The sequence below is a fragment of the Mustela erminea genome, chromosome 13 (genome assembly GCF_009829155.1).
Source record: "Mustela erminea isolate mMusErm1 chromosome 13, mMusErm1.Pri, whole genome shotgun sequence".
Lineage (NCBI taxonomy): Eukaryota > Metazoa > Chordata > Mammalia > Carnivora > Mustelidae > Mustela > Mustela erminea.
In genome coordinates, this window is record NC_045626.1 from 67,254,167 (window position 1) to 67,268,227 (window position 14,061).

Sequence of the window (14,061 nt, forward strand, 5' to 3'; positions counted from 1 at the left end):
AATGAGCAGAAAGAACAATCATTCCTATGGAAGACTAGTAGGATTGCATAGTTCTGGAAACTTCTAGAAATAGGTAAATGACCAAGAATGAAGATACCCAATTCCTCACAGTTCAGGAGGAGATGAGCACCCTGGACCTGCCACCCCAGCGCCATGAATTTCAGTGTAGAGACCCTGTGTCCCAACCGGATGAGGGAGATGATATTTCTATGTCCTTTGCGACCCTTTGTCTAGGGAGAGGATGTTATGAGTGGCTTTGGAGAAAGGAGGAAAGGAAGAGCCCTCACAACTGGGCAGGGCCCTTGCATGGACTTGGCCCCATATTGCAGCAGCAGGAGCAGGAAAAGCAGAAGCTACAGGTAGAGCCTGAGCAGCTGATGGGGCTCCCCCTCCTGGCGGATGAGAAAGAGGCTCTGGTCTCAGTTTCCACAGACTTGGAGTCTGTGTGAGCCCTGAGGTGCTGTCACAGGAGGGGAAGTTGGAAGAAGAATATCATCAGACATCAGCCCAGTGATTGATGGTCAGGGAGCTAGAGCTCTCAGACATAGAAATGAAGAAACGATCAGGGACCCCCGAAGGTCTCACCATCACAGTAGTGGAGGTTTTCAGAACCCATATGTGGGAGATGTTGGTACCAGGATGCATATTGGACACTCCTGATGTGTTGGGACTCAGACACAGCTAGATTATGTTTACTGGGTTCTTCCCTGATTCTCTGTCCATTGGACATTCTGCCCTTGCTACCCAGAAATGTTTGCTTAATTTGAGAAAGTGACAAAAAATGATTCTTGTCAAGCACAGGGTTCAGAGTCAAATTTAAAAGAATGTGAAAATAATTTGTGGAAAACTCCCCTCAGATAGATCTCAGGACCCTGTTAATACCAAAGAAACAAAGGAAGCAGCTGACTTGGCCAGGGAGATAGGGCCCCACAGGGAGCCTCTTTGTTGTGGAGACAACAAGTTTGTGTCACTTCCTGACAGGCCCAGAGCACTATGTGAGCTTGGAATCTGCTGTCAGAGGACTGACAGGAGTAACCATCCTCATCCTCAGCATGGAGTCTAGTGATGGTTAGGGAGCTTGAGTTTTCAGGCCTGGAGCCAGAGAATTGTTTAGGAACCACCAAAGATTGATTATTATGAGCATAGATGAGGAGTTGGAGGGACCGCTCCTGGGAGTTGTTGGTACCAGTTTACAGCATACCCCTGGGATTAGAGCTGCTTTTAGTGAAAGAGGTAGTGACCCACTGGCCTAGGGCCCCAGACACGGAGGGCAACAGAGTTTGTGCAGGACCCTGCAAGGTGGAGAGACACAGAGGGGGTGATGATGGGGTCTAGAGAAAGGAGAAAGTAGTACTACTAGGTTTTTGGAAAAGGCACCTTGAAAGGAAATTTCTTTGTGGACAATACTGGTAAAAATTAAGATATATTTATGTAAATACGTGATTTTATGATGAAACGATGTGAATGCAAAACTAAAAAAAAAAAATAAGTTGCAAATCTTGTTAATGTTTCTCAAGTAATAGAAATGGAAGGAAAACTTCCAAACTCATTTTATGAATGTTGTATTCTAATTCATGATGACCCAGTATTGTTAACATTGTCTGTTACTGAGCCTCTTAGCCAAGATATTCAGTTTTTAGAAGAATCAAAATAAAAGCATCTCTCAACCAGGAAAAAAAAATTGTTTTAACTTGGTTAAAAAGTCGGAAATTTCCATAAATCCGCTCTTCTCCAAAAATGGTAAACAAAAGTTCTTATTAAACTTTAAAATTAGGTGCCTACAATCATATTAAAAAATGGGCAGAAGATATGAACAGACAACTTCTCCGATCAAGACATACAAATGGCTATCAGACCCATGAAAAAATGTTCATCATCATTAGCCGTAAAGGAGATGCAAATTAAAACCACATTGAGATATCATCTTACACCAGTTAGAATGCCCAAAATTAACAAGACAGGAAACAACATGTTTTGGAGGGGATGTGGAGAAAGGGGAACCCTCTTCCACTTTTGGTGGGAATGCAAGTTGGTGTAGCCACTTTGGAAAACAGTGTGGAGATTCCTCAAGAAATTAAAAATAGAACTTCCCTATGACCCTGCAATTACACTACTGGGTATTTACCCCAAAGATACAGATGTCGTGAAAAGAAGGGCCATCTGTACCCCAATGTTTATAGCAGCAATGTCCACAGTCGCCAAACTGTGGAAAGAACCAAGATGCCCTTCAACAGACGAATGGATAAGGAAATTGTGGTCCATATACACTATGGAATATTATGCCTCCATCAGAAAGGATGAATACCCAACTTTTGTAGCAATGTGGACAGGACTGGAAGAGATTATGCTGAGTGAAATAAGTCAAGCAGAGAGAGTCAATTATCATATGGTTTCACTTATTTGTGGAGCATAACAAATAGCATGGTGGACATGGGGAGTTAGAGAGGAGAAGGGAGTTTGCAGAAATTGGAAGGGGAGGTGAACCATGAGAGACTATGGATTCTGAAAAACAGTCTGAGGGTTTTGAAGGGGCTGGAGGTGAGAGGTCGGGGTACCAGGTGTTGGGTATTATAGAGGCCATGGATTGCGTGGAGCACTGGGTGTGATGCAAAAATAATGAATACTGTTGTGCTGAAAATAAATAAAAAATAAATTAATTTTTTTTTTTTAAAATGAGGCTACATGACCCCCGTTGCTCTTATGACTTTGAAACACTCTAAGGGATATTTCCTCATGGTGATTCTCTTTATAAAACTCCAGGGTCCTGGTCCTGCATTTAGAGGTAAGTATCTCAACGTTTTGAGGTTTTTTGTTTTGTTTTGTTTTGTTTTGTTTTTGTTTGTTTTTTTGTTTTTGTTTTGTTTTGTTTTGTTTTTAGTGGAGAAGGATTTACTTAGGCCAGGAGAACTCATGTAAGAGCAAGCCTATTAAGAATTCACTGAATCAGGAGTCCTTGTCTTGTTGACTGAAAAGAAATGTCTTTTTTTGGGGCGGTGGGGGGCGCTGCAGACACAAGACCTACAGCTGTGGGGTTTTCAGGTGTCTGGGAGCACAGGGCAGGTGGGGAGCATGCAGCTGCCTCCTTCCTGCCCCCACATCCCAGCCAGACTCACAGTCCACCATGTCCCCAGGGTCTACCAGAGAGTGAGAACAAGACAATACCAATGGTTTTGTGCCTGTATGGGAAAGACAAAAACAAAAACAAAAACAAAAAAAACAAAAACTACAGCCCTGAACTTTATGTATCATAGAAAAATGTTTCTATGGTGGACTCACTGTCCAGAGAATTCTTAGGAATGAGAATCTGGAGCATAAGAAAAGTAATTATGTATCTTAAAATATGCAGGGATTCTTTGTGCATTCCATCAAATCTCCCCATGGGTGGGGACATCAGTTAATTCTGAAGTGGGTAAAATACAAGAGATCCCATATGCAAATTCCTAAATGTAGATGAATGCATCCTTTTCAGGAAATGCAATAACTTTATTTTCATATTAAAGAGACTGACTGGGGATGACTGGGGGCACTGTTTGTTGAGCTTCTGACTTGGTTTGACTTTGCTCCTAATCTCGAGGTCCTGAGGGAATCCTGGGTCATTCAGGCAGTTAAGCATCTGCCTTTGGTCATGATCTCAGGGTCCTGAGCTTTAGCACAAAATAGGGCTCCACACTGAGTGAAGAGTCTGCTTAAGATGCTCTCTTCCTGTCCTTGCTCTGTGCACACACTCTCCCTCTCTCTCTCTCTGAATCTCTCTCAAATAAATAAATAAACAAAAATTTCTAAAATTAAAAAAAAGAGAGACTGAATGGTAATGATGGGAACAAAAATGGAGCCTGGGATGAGAGACAGAGGAGAATATGAGGAGTTGCATGCAGCTGTATTTTCTGGTCTCTCTCCTGCCTAGAGATGGACCTTGGAGACTGGAAAGTAGAGCACGATCATTTCCAGGTTTTTTTTTTTCTGAAATTCTGATGTGGAGACGGAGTTCAGACTGAATAGCCAGAGTAAAAAACTAAACACAAGGGATGCAGAAGCAGAAAAGAGGAGGGAGGGTGTGTCGGGTTCTGTCAGTTTGACTCTGTAGGATCTGATCCAAGTTCTTGGGTAGCTCATTCAGAGAGAGAAGATTGTGTCTGTGACCAGGGTTATTATCAGTTTATCAGCTGTGGATACATCAGTAGTGACACAAAGTCACACTTCATGGAATAAGATCATAGAACAAATTGTGGATGAATGTTCAATGGGAAGTATGTTCAGTTGTAGACACAGTATTTATTCCTCTTCACCTTCAGATAGAGTGGTGATGTGCAGTTGGGCTCTGATAGCTCATCTGTCTGCATTTTCCTGCAATGCCCCATTTTATCTCACTTTATGTGCATTACATGATTGTTCTTTCCCTGTTGAAAGATAGATCATCGTGTAGAAGAGACCACCCTACTATGTTTCTCCAGGTAGGTTTCTTTTTCTTTTTTTTTTTTTAAGATTTTATTTATTTATTTGACAGGGAGAGAGAGAGAGAGAGAGGGAGAGAGAGAAAGAGAGAGAGGAAATACAAGCAGGGGGAGTAGGAGTAGCAGAAGCAGGCCCCCACCAAACAGGGAGCCCAATGCAGGACTTGATCCCAGGATCCTGGGATTGTGACCTGAGACAAAGGCAGACGCTTAATGTCTGATCCACCCCGGTGTCCTTCTCCAGGTAGGTTTTTTTTATTGAAAAGGGGCTCAGATAAGATCTGAGAATCCAGAGGTTTTTGACCCACTTCCTCCTTATCTGAGACACTATGTGGAATGAAAGCTGCCCCCACAGCTGGGAGCTGTAGCATGGTAATCATCAGCCTCATCTTCAGGCTGCAGCCCAGAGATGAGCAGAAGCTGCATGAGCTGAGACATCTTTGCCAGAGAAGTGACTGAGGATCTGAGAGCCCTGGTGTTTATGTGAGTCCAAGTGGTGGTATAGCAGATACTGGGGAGGGCTCCCTGGCTATTGCTGGTGCCAGCACATGTTATAGCTGCCAACACTGATGTTACTGCTCAGGGTACTGGTGAGTCCGACTGTTGTTCCTTGCGATGGAGAGAGAAGACAGCTGAGTCAGCACAGGCTGGGACACAGAACTTGCAAAAAGAGACAGTCATGGTATATTGGATAGACTCTGAACCAGAGGGGTTATATTGGCTGGTCCCTGAGGGCTTCTATGCAGTGAGAGAGGTACATAAAGAAGGCAGGGATTCAGACCATAATGACACATACACTGGTCCCCACAGTGGGCTGGGCTGCCTCAGGCATCATTTTCCCCTCCAGCCTCTGCCCCAGAAGGGATTGTCTATGTAAATGAGTCCCATCCAGTCCAGGTGCTGGAGTTCAACTCACACCACACATTGAGGAAGATGGAGGTTGTCTTCAGGCCTGGGGATAGCCTTGGGAGGAAACACCTGCTGAGACCACAGACAGGTTCCCTGGGGAGACTCTGCCAGGCCAGAGGAGACACAGCTGCTGAGTCCCATCAGGGAGCTCTGTACTAGGCCCCCAAGCCCAGGCTCCTTTGAATGGTTCTCATTCCTGAGCTGCATATGGAGCATGATGCAATCACACATCACCACTTGCTGGTCAACGAACACATGTGTCACCATGGCCCAAAGCTCTGAGTTCAGCCAGAGTCTGCACCTCACTGGGTCTGAATTCTAGATACTATAGTCCTTCAGACCTGCAGATTATATTGTTGAGTCTTGCTCTCAGAAGGAGTCCTGGTCTATGGGAATGTAAAAATGTACATATATTATCTGAGAATTAATAAGAGGAAAATCTCTTTTGAGTGGCGTTCAGAGACCAGTAGGGGGAGCTTTCGTGCCCACCACTCCACAAATGCAGACCCAGCAGAAAACAGATCTTACAAGTCTACACTACAGTACTATGTACAATAGGTACTATGTACTATGACCTTACTACCTCTGGAACAGAAAGCCTTCTTGCTCTGGCAACAGCCCAGCCAATGAAAATTGTCACCTCTCCACCAATGACCAGCCACTTAATTAGAATTTCCATTTCTCCCATGGACTTTTTGTCTCTAACAGCCCTCCCATGCTCACCCTTTGCTTAATAAAACAACTTCATTTTTCTTTGTTCTCTGGCCTTGCCTGTGGTTTTGCCATACCTTACCTGTCATGGATTTCAATTTTCTAGTGTTCTTGAATGTAACCCATTATACTGGGGGGAATAAATTGCACATTTGTTTTTAACCTTCAGAGAAACAACTGAGGTAAAATGTGACTCCCACAGGGGAGTCTACATAGACCTGAAGGACCCCTATATGTCACACTTGGTGTCACACACCAGGGGACAGTGGAATTTGTTTGCTTGTTTGATGGTTCTGCAAGGGTTCTTAAGGGAATCAGTGTAGAATGGGCATAATCAAGGAAACAAAGATGCTCACTGATATGTTCAAATGATAAGAATTAGATAAATAATCACAAGATTTGAAATAGTCATAACATCTGTAGATTCAGTTAGATTTGGTAATATAAGAAAATTAGTAAATTTTATAGACCTAACCTTTACTAGTGTTATTAACATGAGAGTTTTCTCTATAGATATAGGTTTATCTAAGTGAAGTGGGTGTACTTGTGTCATAAAGTTCTTGTGGGGACTTTGTCCCAGGTTTTACCATTTGCAAATAAGCAAATAATATAATAGTTTCATAAATAAGATCAATTTAAATATGATAAAATAATAAAATAAAATAATATTAATTCCCTACCTTTATTTCTTACTGGTTATTTTCTGATTCCTATTTATTCTTTTTTTTTTAAATTTTTATTTCTTAAATTTCTTTTCAGTGTTCCAGAATTCATTGTTTATACACTGCACCCAGTGCTCCATGCAACACATGCCCTCCACAATACCCACCATCAGGCTCACCCATCCTTCCATACTCTTCCCCTCCAAAACCCTCAGTTAGATCCTGAGAGTCCACAGTCTCATTGTTCGTCTTCCCCTCCAATTTCCCCCAACTCCCTTCTCCTCTCCAGCTCCCCATGTGCTCCATGTTATACCATATGCTCCACAAATAAGCAAAACCATATGATAATTGATTCTCTCTCCTTGAGTTGTTTCACTTAGCATAATCTCTTCCAGTCCTGTCCATTATTTTAAAGTCCTAATGCAGATAGGACTTCAGACCAGAGCAGAAACTCACCTGTGCTCAAGTGCCCTGCATATACACTTGTATGAACTCAGCAAATGTCCACACACTTGTTGGATCTTTCATAAATAATGCAAAATCTTCACGAAATAATACAAGATCTTTAATAAATAATGTAGTAAATAAACACCTGCTTCCAACAGGCACTGTCTCCTTATAACATTCAGACAGAACTTTCACAGATTAAACCAATGGGTTACAACTCTTCATTCTTTCTAATTTCTTTTGCATAAACTATAACATATTAACCACACTGAGGTGTCATTCATGTTGTGGCCACGCCCACCTGAATAGGAACCAACAGACCTTGTCCATGTCCTCACTGCCCTGGCCTCATCATTCCTCTGTCCTTAGACCCCCTGAGCACCTCTCTCCTTCTGTGACCTCCACACCAGTTTCTCTGTCTTTTGAGAGCAGGTGGGCTTCAGCGCATGATGAGAGTGAAGGTACACATTTTGGCACATTTTAAAAAAAAAAAAAATTATTGTTTGGGGACAAGATGGCGGAGAAGTAGGAGGAGGTGCCTTTTCAGCCTGTACCCCAAAGTGAGCTTATTAAATACCAAAGAACTCCGATCACCCATGAAATCAGCCTGAGATGAGAATTATACATGTCTGGATCTCTACAGGGGCAGAAGACGCCAGTGGGCAGGTAAAGCATAGTGGGAATGGTGACTGATATTGGAAGATAAACAAAAGGGGGAGGGAGCCACCAGAAGCGACCAGTTGGAAAGTAATACCCCAATACCAGTGAGAGTGCCCTGCATCTGGGGACCAGCATTAACTTGGAGACTGGCTGAAAGCACTCCAAAAGAGCAAAGGATCACGGGGCGGGGGGGATTGTAGGAATCGGGGTGGCTAGGGACAGGGACTTAAGTTCTCGGTCCCAGGACAGCCTCCCCTGGCACTGAGGCAGAGAGAGTGGGGTGGAGAAACCAGTTCTTGGTCCCTAAGCCACCAACGCGCCCAAGAATGCGTGGGTTCTGGCTCCTGTGAGGGGATGGGAGCCACGCCAGTCAGCAGAATGCGCGAGCCCTGCTACAAAGCCTGAGATTCACACGCACATCCCTCATACTCCCCTGAGAGAGTTACAAAGGCCCGGCCCGCGCTCTTTGACCCGCGCTATTGCTTCAGAACCTAAGATGTGCATCCCAATCTCTCCCCTGACAGAGGTGCTCAAAAGCCCAGCCTGGTGCCTTCGAACCTGCGCCCCATTCTCAGTACTTGAGACGCACGCACGACCCATAGCCGCTCCTGAAAGAGGTGTGGACAAACCAGGCACTCTTAGACCCAGAAAGACCAAGCACTCCCAGCCCAGGCCAGCGGGAAAATCTCAGTGTGCAATCATGGCTTGGAACCTCTCTGGCAGTCTAGAGCTGCCCAGACAGCCACCACTGCCTTGACTTTGGGTACAAGCAAAAGATCCTGCATCCCCAGGGACCGCGACTTGAAACCTCCTCTGCCAGCTGCCAAAGGGGAACTTATTTAGGCTCTGCAGCCAGACTGAGTCTTCTCTCTGAGAGGGAGATCAGGGTGCGGTTTGTTTTCCTCTAAAACTATAAAAACCATCGAAAGCGGTCAAAGTGAGAGAAAAAAAAAAAGTGAACAAACATAAAAACTGCCAGAGAACAAAAGCCTGGAAAAAAAAAAAAAAAACAGTTTCCTCAGAGCCCACCCCCTTGAGGGGGTGGGAGGACTTAACTCATGGAATATCATTGACTGAAAACCCACGTGGCAGGCCCCTCCCTCAGAAAACAAACCAAGAAAGGAAAAAAAAAAAAAAGAGAGAGAGAAAAAAGGACTACAAGAGAACAACCACTACTTCATAGGAAAACTTTTATTTTTCACTCGTTCCCACTATTCTGGTTCATTTTTTTTTTTACACATAGGTAATTTTGTTAACCTATTCACCATCACAGCGAGCTGTACAGTACATCAAATTCCATAATATGCTTCTAACCTAAACTTTTTGATACATACACCTATGTTTTTTGTTTGCATTTCTATTTTTTTAATTCCTTTTTTAAATATTAGTTTAGTTTAGTCTAGTTTATTGCTTTTTATTTTTATCTTCTAATATTCGTATAGAGTTAAACTTCAAAGTAATTCCCTTTCCCCAATCAATACTACCCCTATGGGTAAACCAATTTTTAATCCCCCTTTATCTTAGGAAAGTTGAGTTCTTTAACAAAGATATCAAGATACATCCAGGAAGAATCAAAACAACCTTCCTCGCACACACTGAAAAATTATAAGAACTCTCCCATCTTCTTCTTCCACCAGTGTTTCTGTGTTTTTGTGTTTGTCCTGATAGCATATAAATCTTACACTTGGGGTTCTTTCTTTTGGTTCTTCCTTTATTTGCATATATATTTTTTTTTCCTCTTGTCATATACTTGTATCAGTCTTTTTCTTTTTCTGTTTTTGTTTGTCTACTTCATAAATCTTACCTTGGGGCCCATTTGGGCTGAACCTTCTCTTTCATCTTCCCTTTCTTTTCTGTCTCTCGCTCTCTTTTTTTTTCTTTTCTTTTCTTTCTTTTTTTTTTTTTTTCTTTTTCCTTTCCTTTTCTTTTGTCTCTCGTTTGGGTGGGGAATCCAGGTTGCTCAGAAGTGTTCCAGGGTGCAACTTGAATGCACCACAGTTGATACATCCAGCTACATCTGTTCAGTCATCTCCCACCAAAATGACTAGGAGAAGGAATGTCCAACAGAAAAAAAAAAAAAAAAAAAAAAAAAAAAAAAAAAAAAAAAAAAAACAGAGGATGTACCTTCTGCAACAGAGCTAACGGCTATCAACATAGACAATACATCAGAAAGAGAATTCAGGCTAACAATTATCCAGGCAATAGCTAGGCTGGAGAAAGCCATGGATGACCAAACGGAATTGATTAGGGCCGAGCTGAAAGCGACGAGAGATGATGTTCACAATGTTAGGGCGGAGCATAAGGATACCAGGGAGGAGGTTCACAGTGCTCTTAATGAGTTCCAATTTAATATAAACTCTCTCAAAGCTAGGGTAACTGAGAGAGAAGATAGAATTAGAGATCTGGAGGACAAACAGATAGAGAGAAAGTATCAGGAGGAAGCCTGGAACAAACAGCTTAGAAACCACAAAAACAGAATCAGGGAAATAAATGATGCCAAGAAGCATGCCAACATCAAAATTATTGGAATCCCTGAAGAGGAGGAGAAAGAAAGAAGTCTAGAAAACATAGTGGAAAAACTCCTTCATGAAAATTATCCCAATATCGTGAATGGAACCAGCGTTCATGTACTAGGGGCTGAACGGTCTCCACCCAAGATTACATATTCCAAAAAAAAAATCACGACACCTGATAGTCAAATTGAGGAATCATAATTGTAGGTATAATCTCTTGAAAGCCTCTAGGACAAAGAGGCTCCTTACTTACAGAGGGAAGCCATCAAAATAATGTCAGACCTGTCCACAGAGACCTGGCAAGCCAGAAAAGGGTGGCAAGATATATTCAGGGCACTGAATGAAAAGAACATGCAGCCAAGAATACTTTATCCAGCAAGACTGACATTCAAAATGGATGGAGAGATAAAGAGTTTCCAGGACCGGCAAGGCTTAAAAGACTATGCAACCACAAAGCCGACACTGCAGGAAATATTAAGGGGGGTTCTATAAAAGAGGAAAAATCCTAAGAATAGCATTGAACAGAAATATAGAGACAATCTACAGAAAGAAAGACTTCAAAGGTAACTCGATGCAATAAAAACGTATCTATCAATAATCACTCTCAATGTGAATGGCCTAAATGCGCTTATAAAACGACACAGGGTTGTAGATTGGATGAAATGACAGGACTCATCCATATGTTGTCCACAAGAGACCCATTTTGAACCTAAAGATACACCCAGACTGAAAGTGAAGGGATGGAGACGCATTTTTCATGTCAATGGGCCTCAAAAGAAGGCGGGGTAGCGATTCTCATATCATGTAAATTAGATTTTAAACTAAAGACTGTAGTCAGAGATACAGAAGGACACTACATCATCCTTAAAGGGTCTATCCACCAAGATGATCTAACAATTGTAGACATCTATGCCCCCAATATGAGAGCAGAAATTACATAAGAAAACTGTTAATCAAGATAAAGAGTCATATTGATATGAATACACTAATTGTAGGAGATCTTAACATGCCTCTCTCAGAAATAGATCATCGAAACAGAAAATCAATAAAGAAACAAGAGCATTGAATGACACATTGGAACAAATGGACCTCATAGATATATACAGAACATTCCACCCTAAAACAACAGAATACTCATTCTTCTCAAGTGCACATGGAACCTTATCAAGAATAGACCACATACTGGGTCACAAATCAGGGCTCAACCGATGCCAAAAGACTGAGATGATTCCCTGCATATTCTCAGATCACAATGCTTTGAAACTGGAGCTCAATCACAAGGAAAAGTTCAGAAGGATTCAAAAACCTGGAAGCTAAAGGCCACCTTGCTTAAAAATGCTTGGATCAACCAGGAGATCAAAGAAGAACTTAAACAATTCATGGAAACCAATGAGAAAGAAGACACTTTGATCCAAAACCTATGGGATACAGCAAAGGCGGTCCTAAGGGGGAAATACATAGCCATCCAAGCCTCCATCAGAAAAATTGAAAAATCCAGAACACAGCAGCTGTCTCTACACCTTAAAGAACTGGAGAATCAACAACAAATCAAACCAACTCCACACATAAGAAGGGAAATAATCATGATTAGAGCTGAGATGAATAGGTAGAAACCAAAGAAACAGTAGAACGTATTAATGAAACTAGAAGTTGGTTTTTTGAAAGAATCAATAAGATCGATAAGCCACTGGCCACACTAATCCAAAAGAAAAGAGAGAAAGCCCAAATTCATAAAATTAGAATGAAAAGGGAGAGATCACAACTAACACCAAGAAAGTAGAAACAATCATCAGAAGTTATTATCAACAGTTACATGCCAAAAAGCTTAGCAACCTTGATGAAATGGATGCATTCCTGGAAAACGATAAACTCCCAAAGTGAACCAGGAACAAATCAACAACCTGAATAGACCGATATCTAGTAACGAGATTGAAGCAGTGATCAAAAACCTCCCAAAAAACAAGAGCCCAGGACCTGACGGATTCCCTGGGGAATTCTACCAAACTTTCAAAGAAGAAATAACACCTATTCTCCTGAGGCTGTTTCAAAAAATTGAAGCAGAAGGAAAACTTCCAGACTCTTTCTATGAGGCCAGCATTACCCTGATCCCCAAACCAGGCAAAGACCCTACCAAAAAGAAGAATTTCAGACCAATATCACTGATGAATATGGATGCTAAGATTCTCAACAAGATCCTAGCAAACAGGCTCCAACAGCACATTCAAAAGATTATTCACCATGATCAGGTGGGATTCATCCATGGGCTACAAGGATGATTCAACATTCGCAAATCAATCAATGTGATACAAAAAATTAATATGAGAAGAGAGAAGAACCACATGGCCCTCTCAACTGATGCAGAAGAAGCATTTGACAAAATCCAGCATCCGTTCCTGATTAAAACGCTTCAAAGTATAGGGATAGAGGGAACATTCCTGAACATCATCAAATCTCTCTATGAACAATCCACAGCAAATATCATCCTCAATGGGAAAACGCTTGCATCCTTCCCATTGAGATCAGGAATAAGACAAGGATGCCCACTCTCACCACTCTTGTTCAACATAGTATTAGAAGTCCTAGCAACAGCAATCAGACAACAAAGAGAAATAAAAGGTATCCAAATTGGCAATGAAGAAGTCAAACCCTCTCTCTTCGCAGATGACATGATTCTTTATATGGAAAACCCAAAAGACTCCACCCCCAAACTACTAGAACTCATACAGTAATTCAGCAACGTGGCAGGATACAAAGTCAATGTGCAGAAATCAGTGGCTTTCTTATACACTAACAATGAAAATACAGAAAGGGAAATTAGAGAATCGATTCCATTTACTATAGCACCAAGAACCATAAGATACCTGGGAATAAACCTAACCAAAGAGGTAAAGGATCTGTACTTGAGGAACTACAGAACACACATAAAGGAAATTGAAGAGGACACCAAAAGATGTTAGACCATTCCATGCTATTGGATTGGAAAAATAAACATTGTTAAAATGTCTATACTGCCTAGAGCAATCTATACTTTTAATGCCATTCCAATCAAAATTCCACCGGTATTCTTCAAAGAGCTAGAGCAAATAATCCAGAAATTTGTATGGAATCAGAAGAGACCCCGAATCGCTAAGGAAATGTTGAAAAACAAAAAAAAGCTGGGGGCATCACGTTACCTGATTTCAAGCTTTATTACAAAGCTGTGGTCGCCAAGACAGCATGGTACTGGAATAAAAACAGACACATAGACCAGTGGAACAGAGTAGAGAGCCCAGATATGGACCCTCAACTCTATGGTCAATTAATCTTTGACAAAACAGGAAAAAATATACAGTGGAAAAAACACATTCTCTTCAATAAATGGTGCTAGGAAAACTGGACAGCTATATGTAGAAGAATGAAACTCAACCATTCTCTTACACCGTACACAAAAATAAACTCAAAATGGATAAAAGACCTCACTGTGAGACAGGAATCCATCAGAATCCTAGAAGAGAACGTAGGCAGTAATCTCTTTGATATCAGCCACAGCAACTTCTTTCAAGATATGTCTCCAAAGGCAAAGGAAACAAAAGCGAAAATAAACTTTTGGGACTTCATCAAAATCAAAAACTTCTGCACAGCAAAGGAAACAGTCAAAAAAACAAGCAACCCACAGAATGGGAGAAGATATTTGCAAATGACAGTACAGACAAAAGGTTGATATCCAGG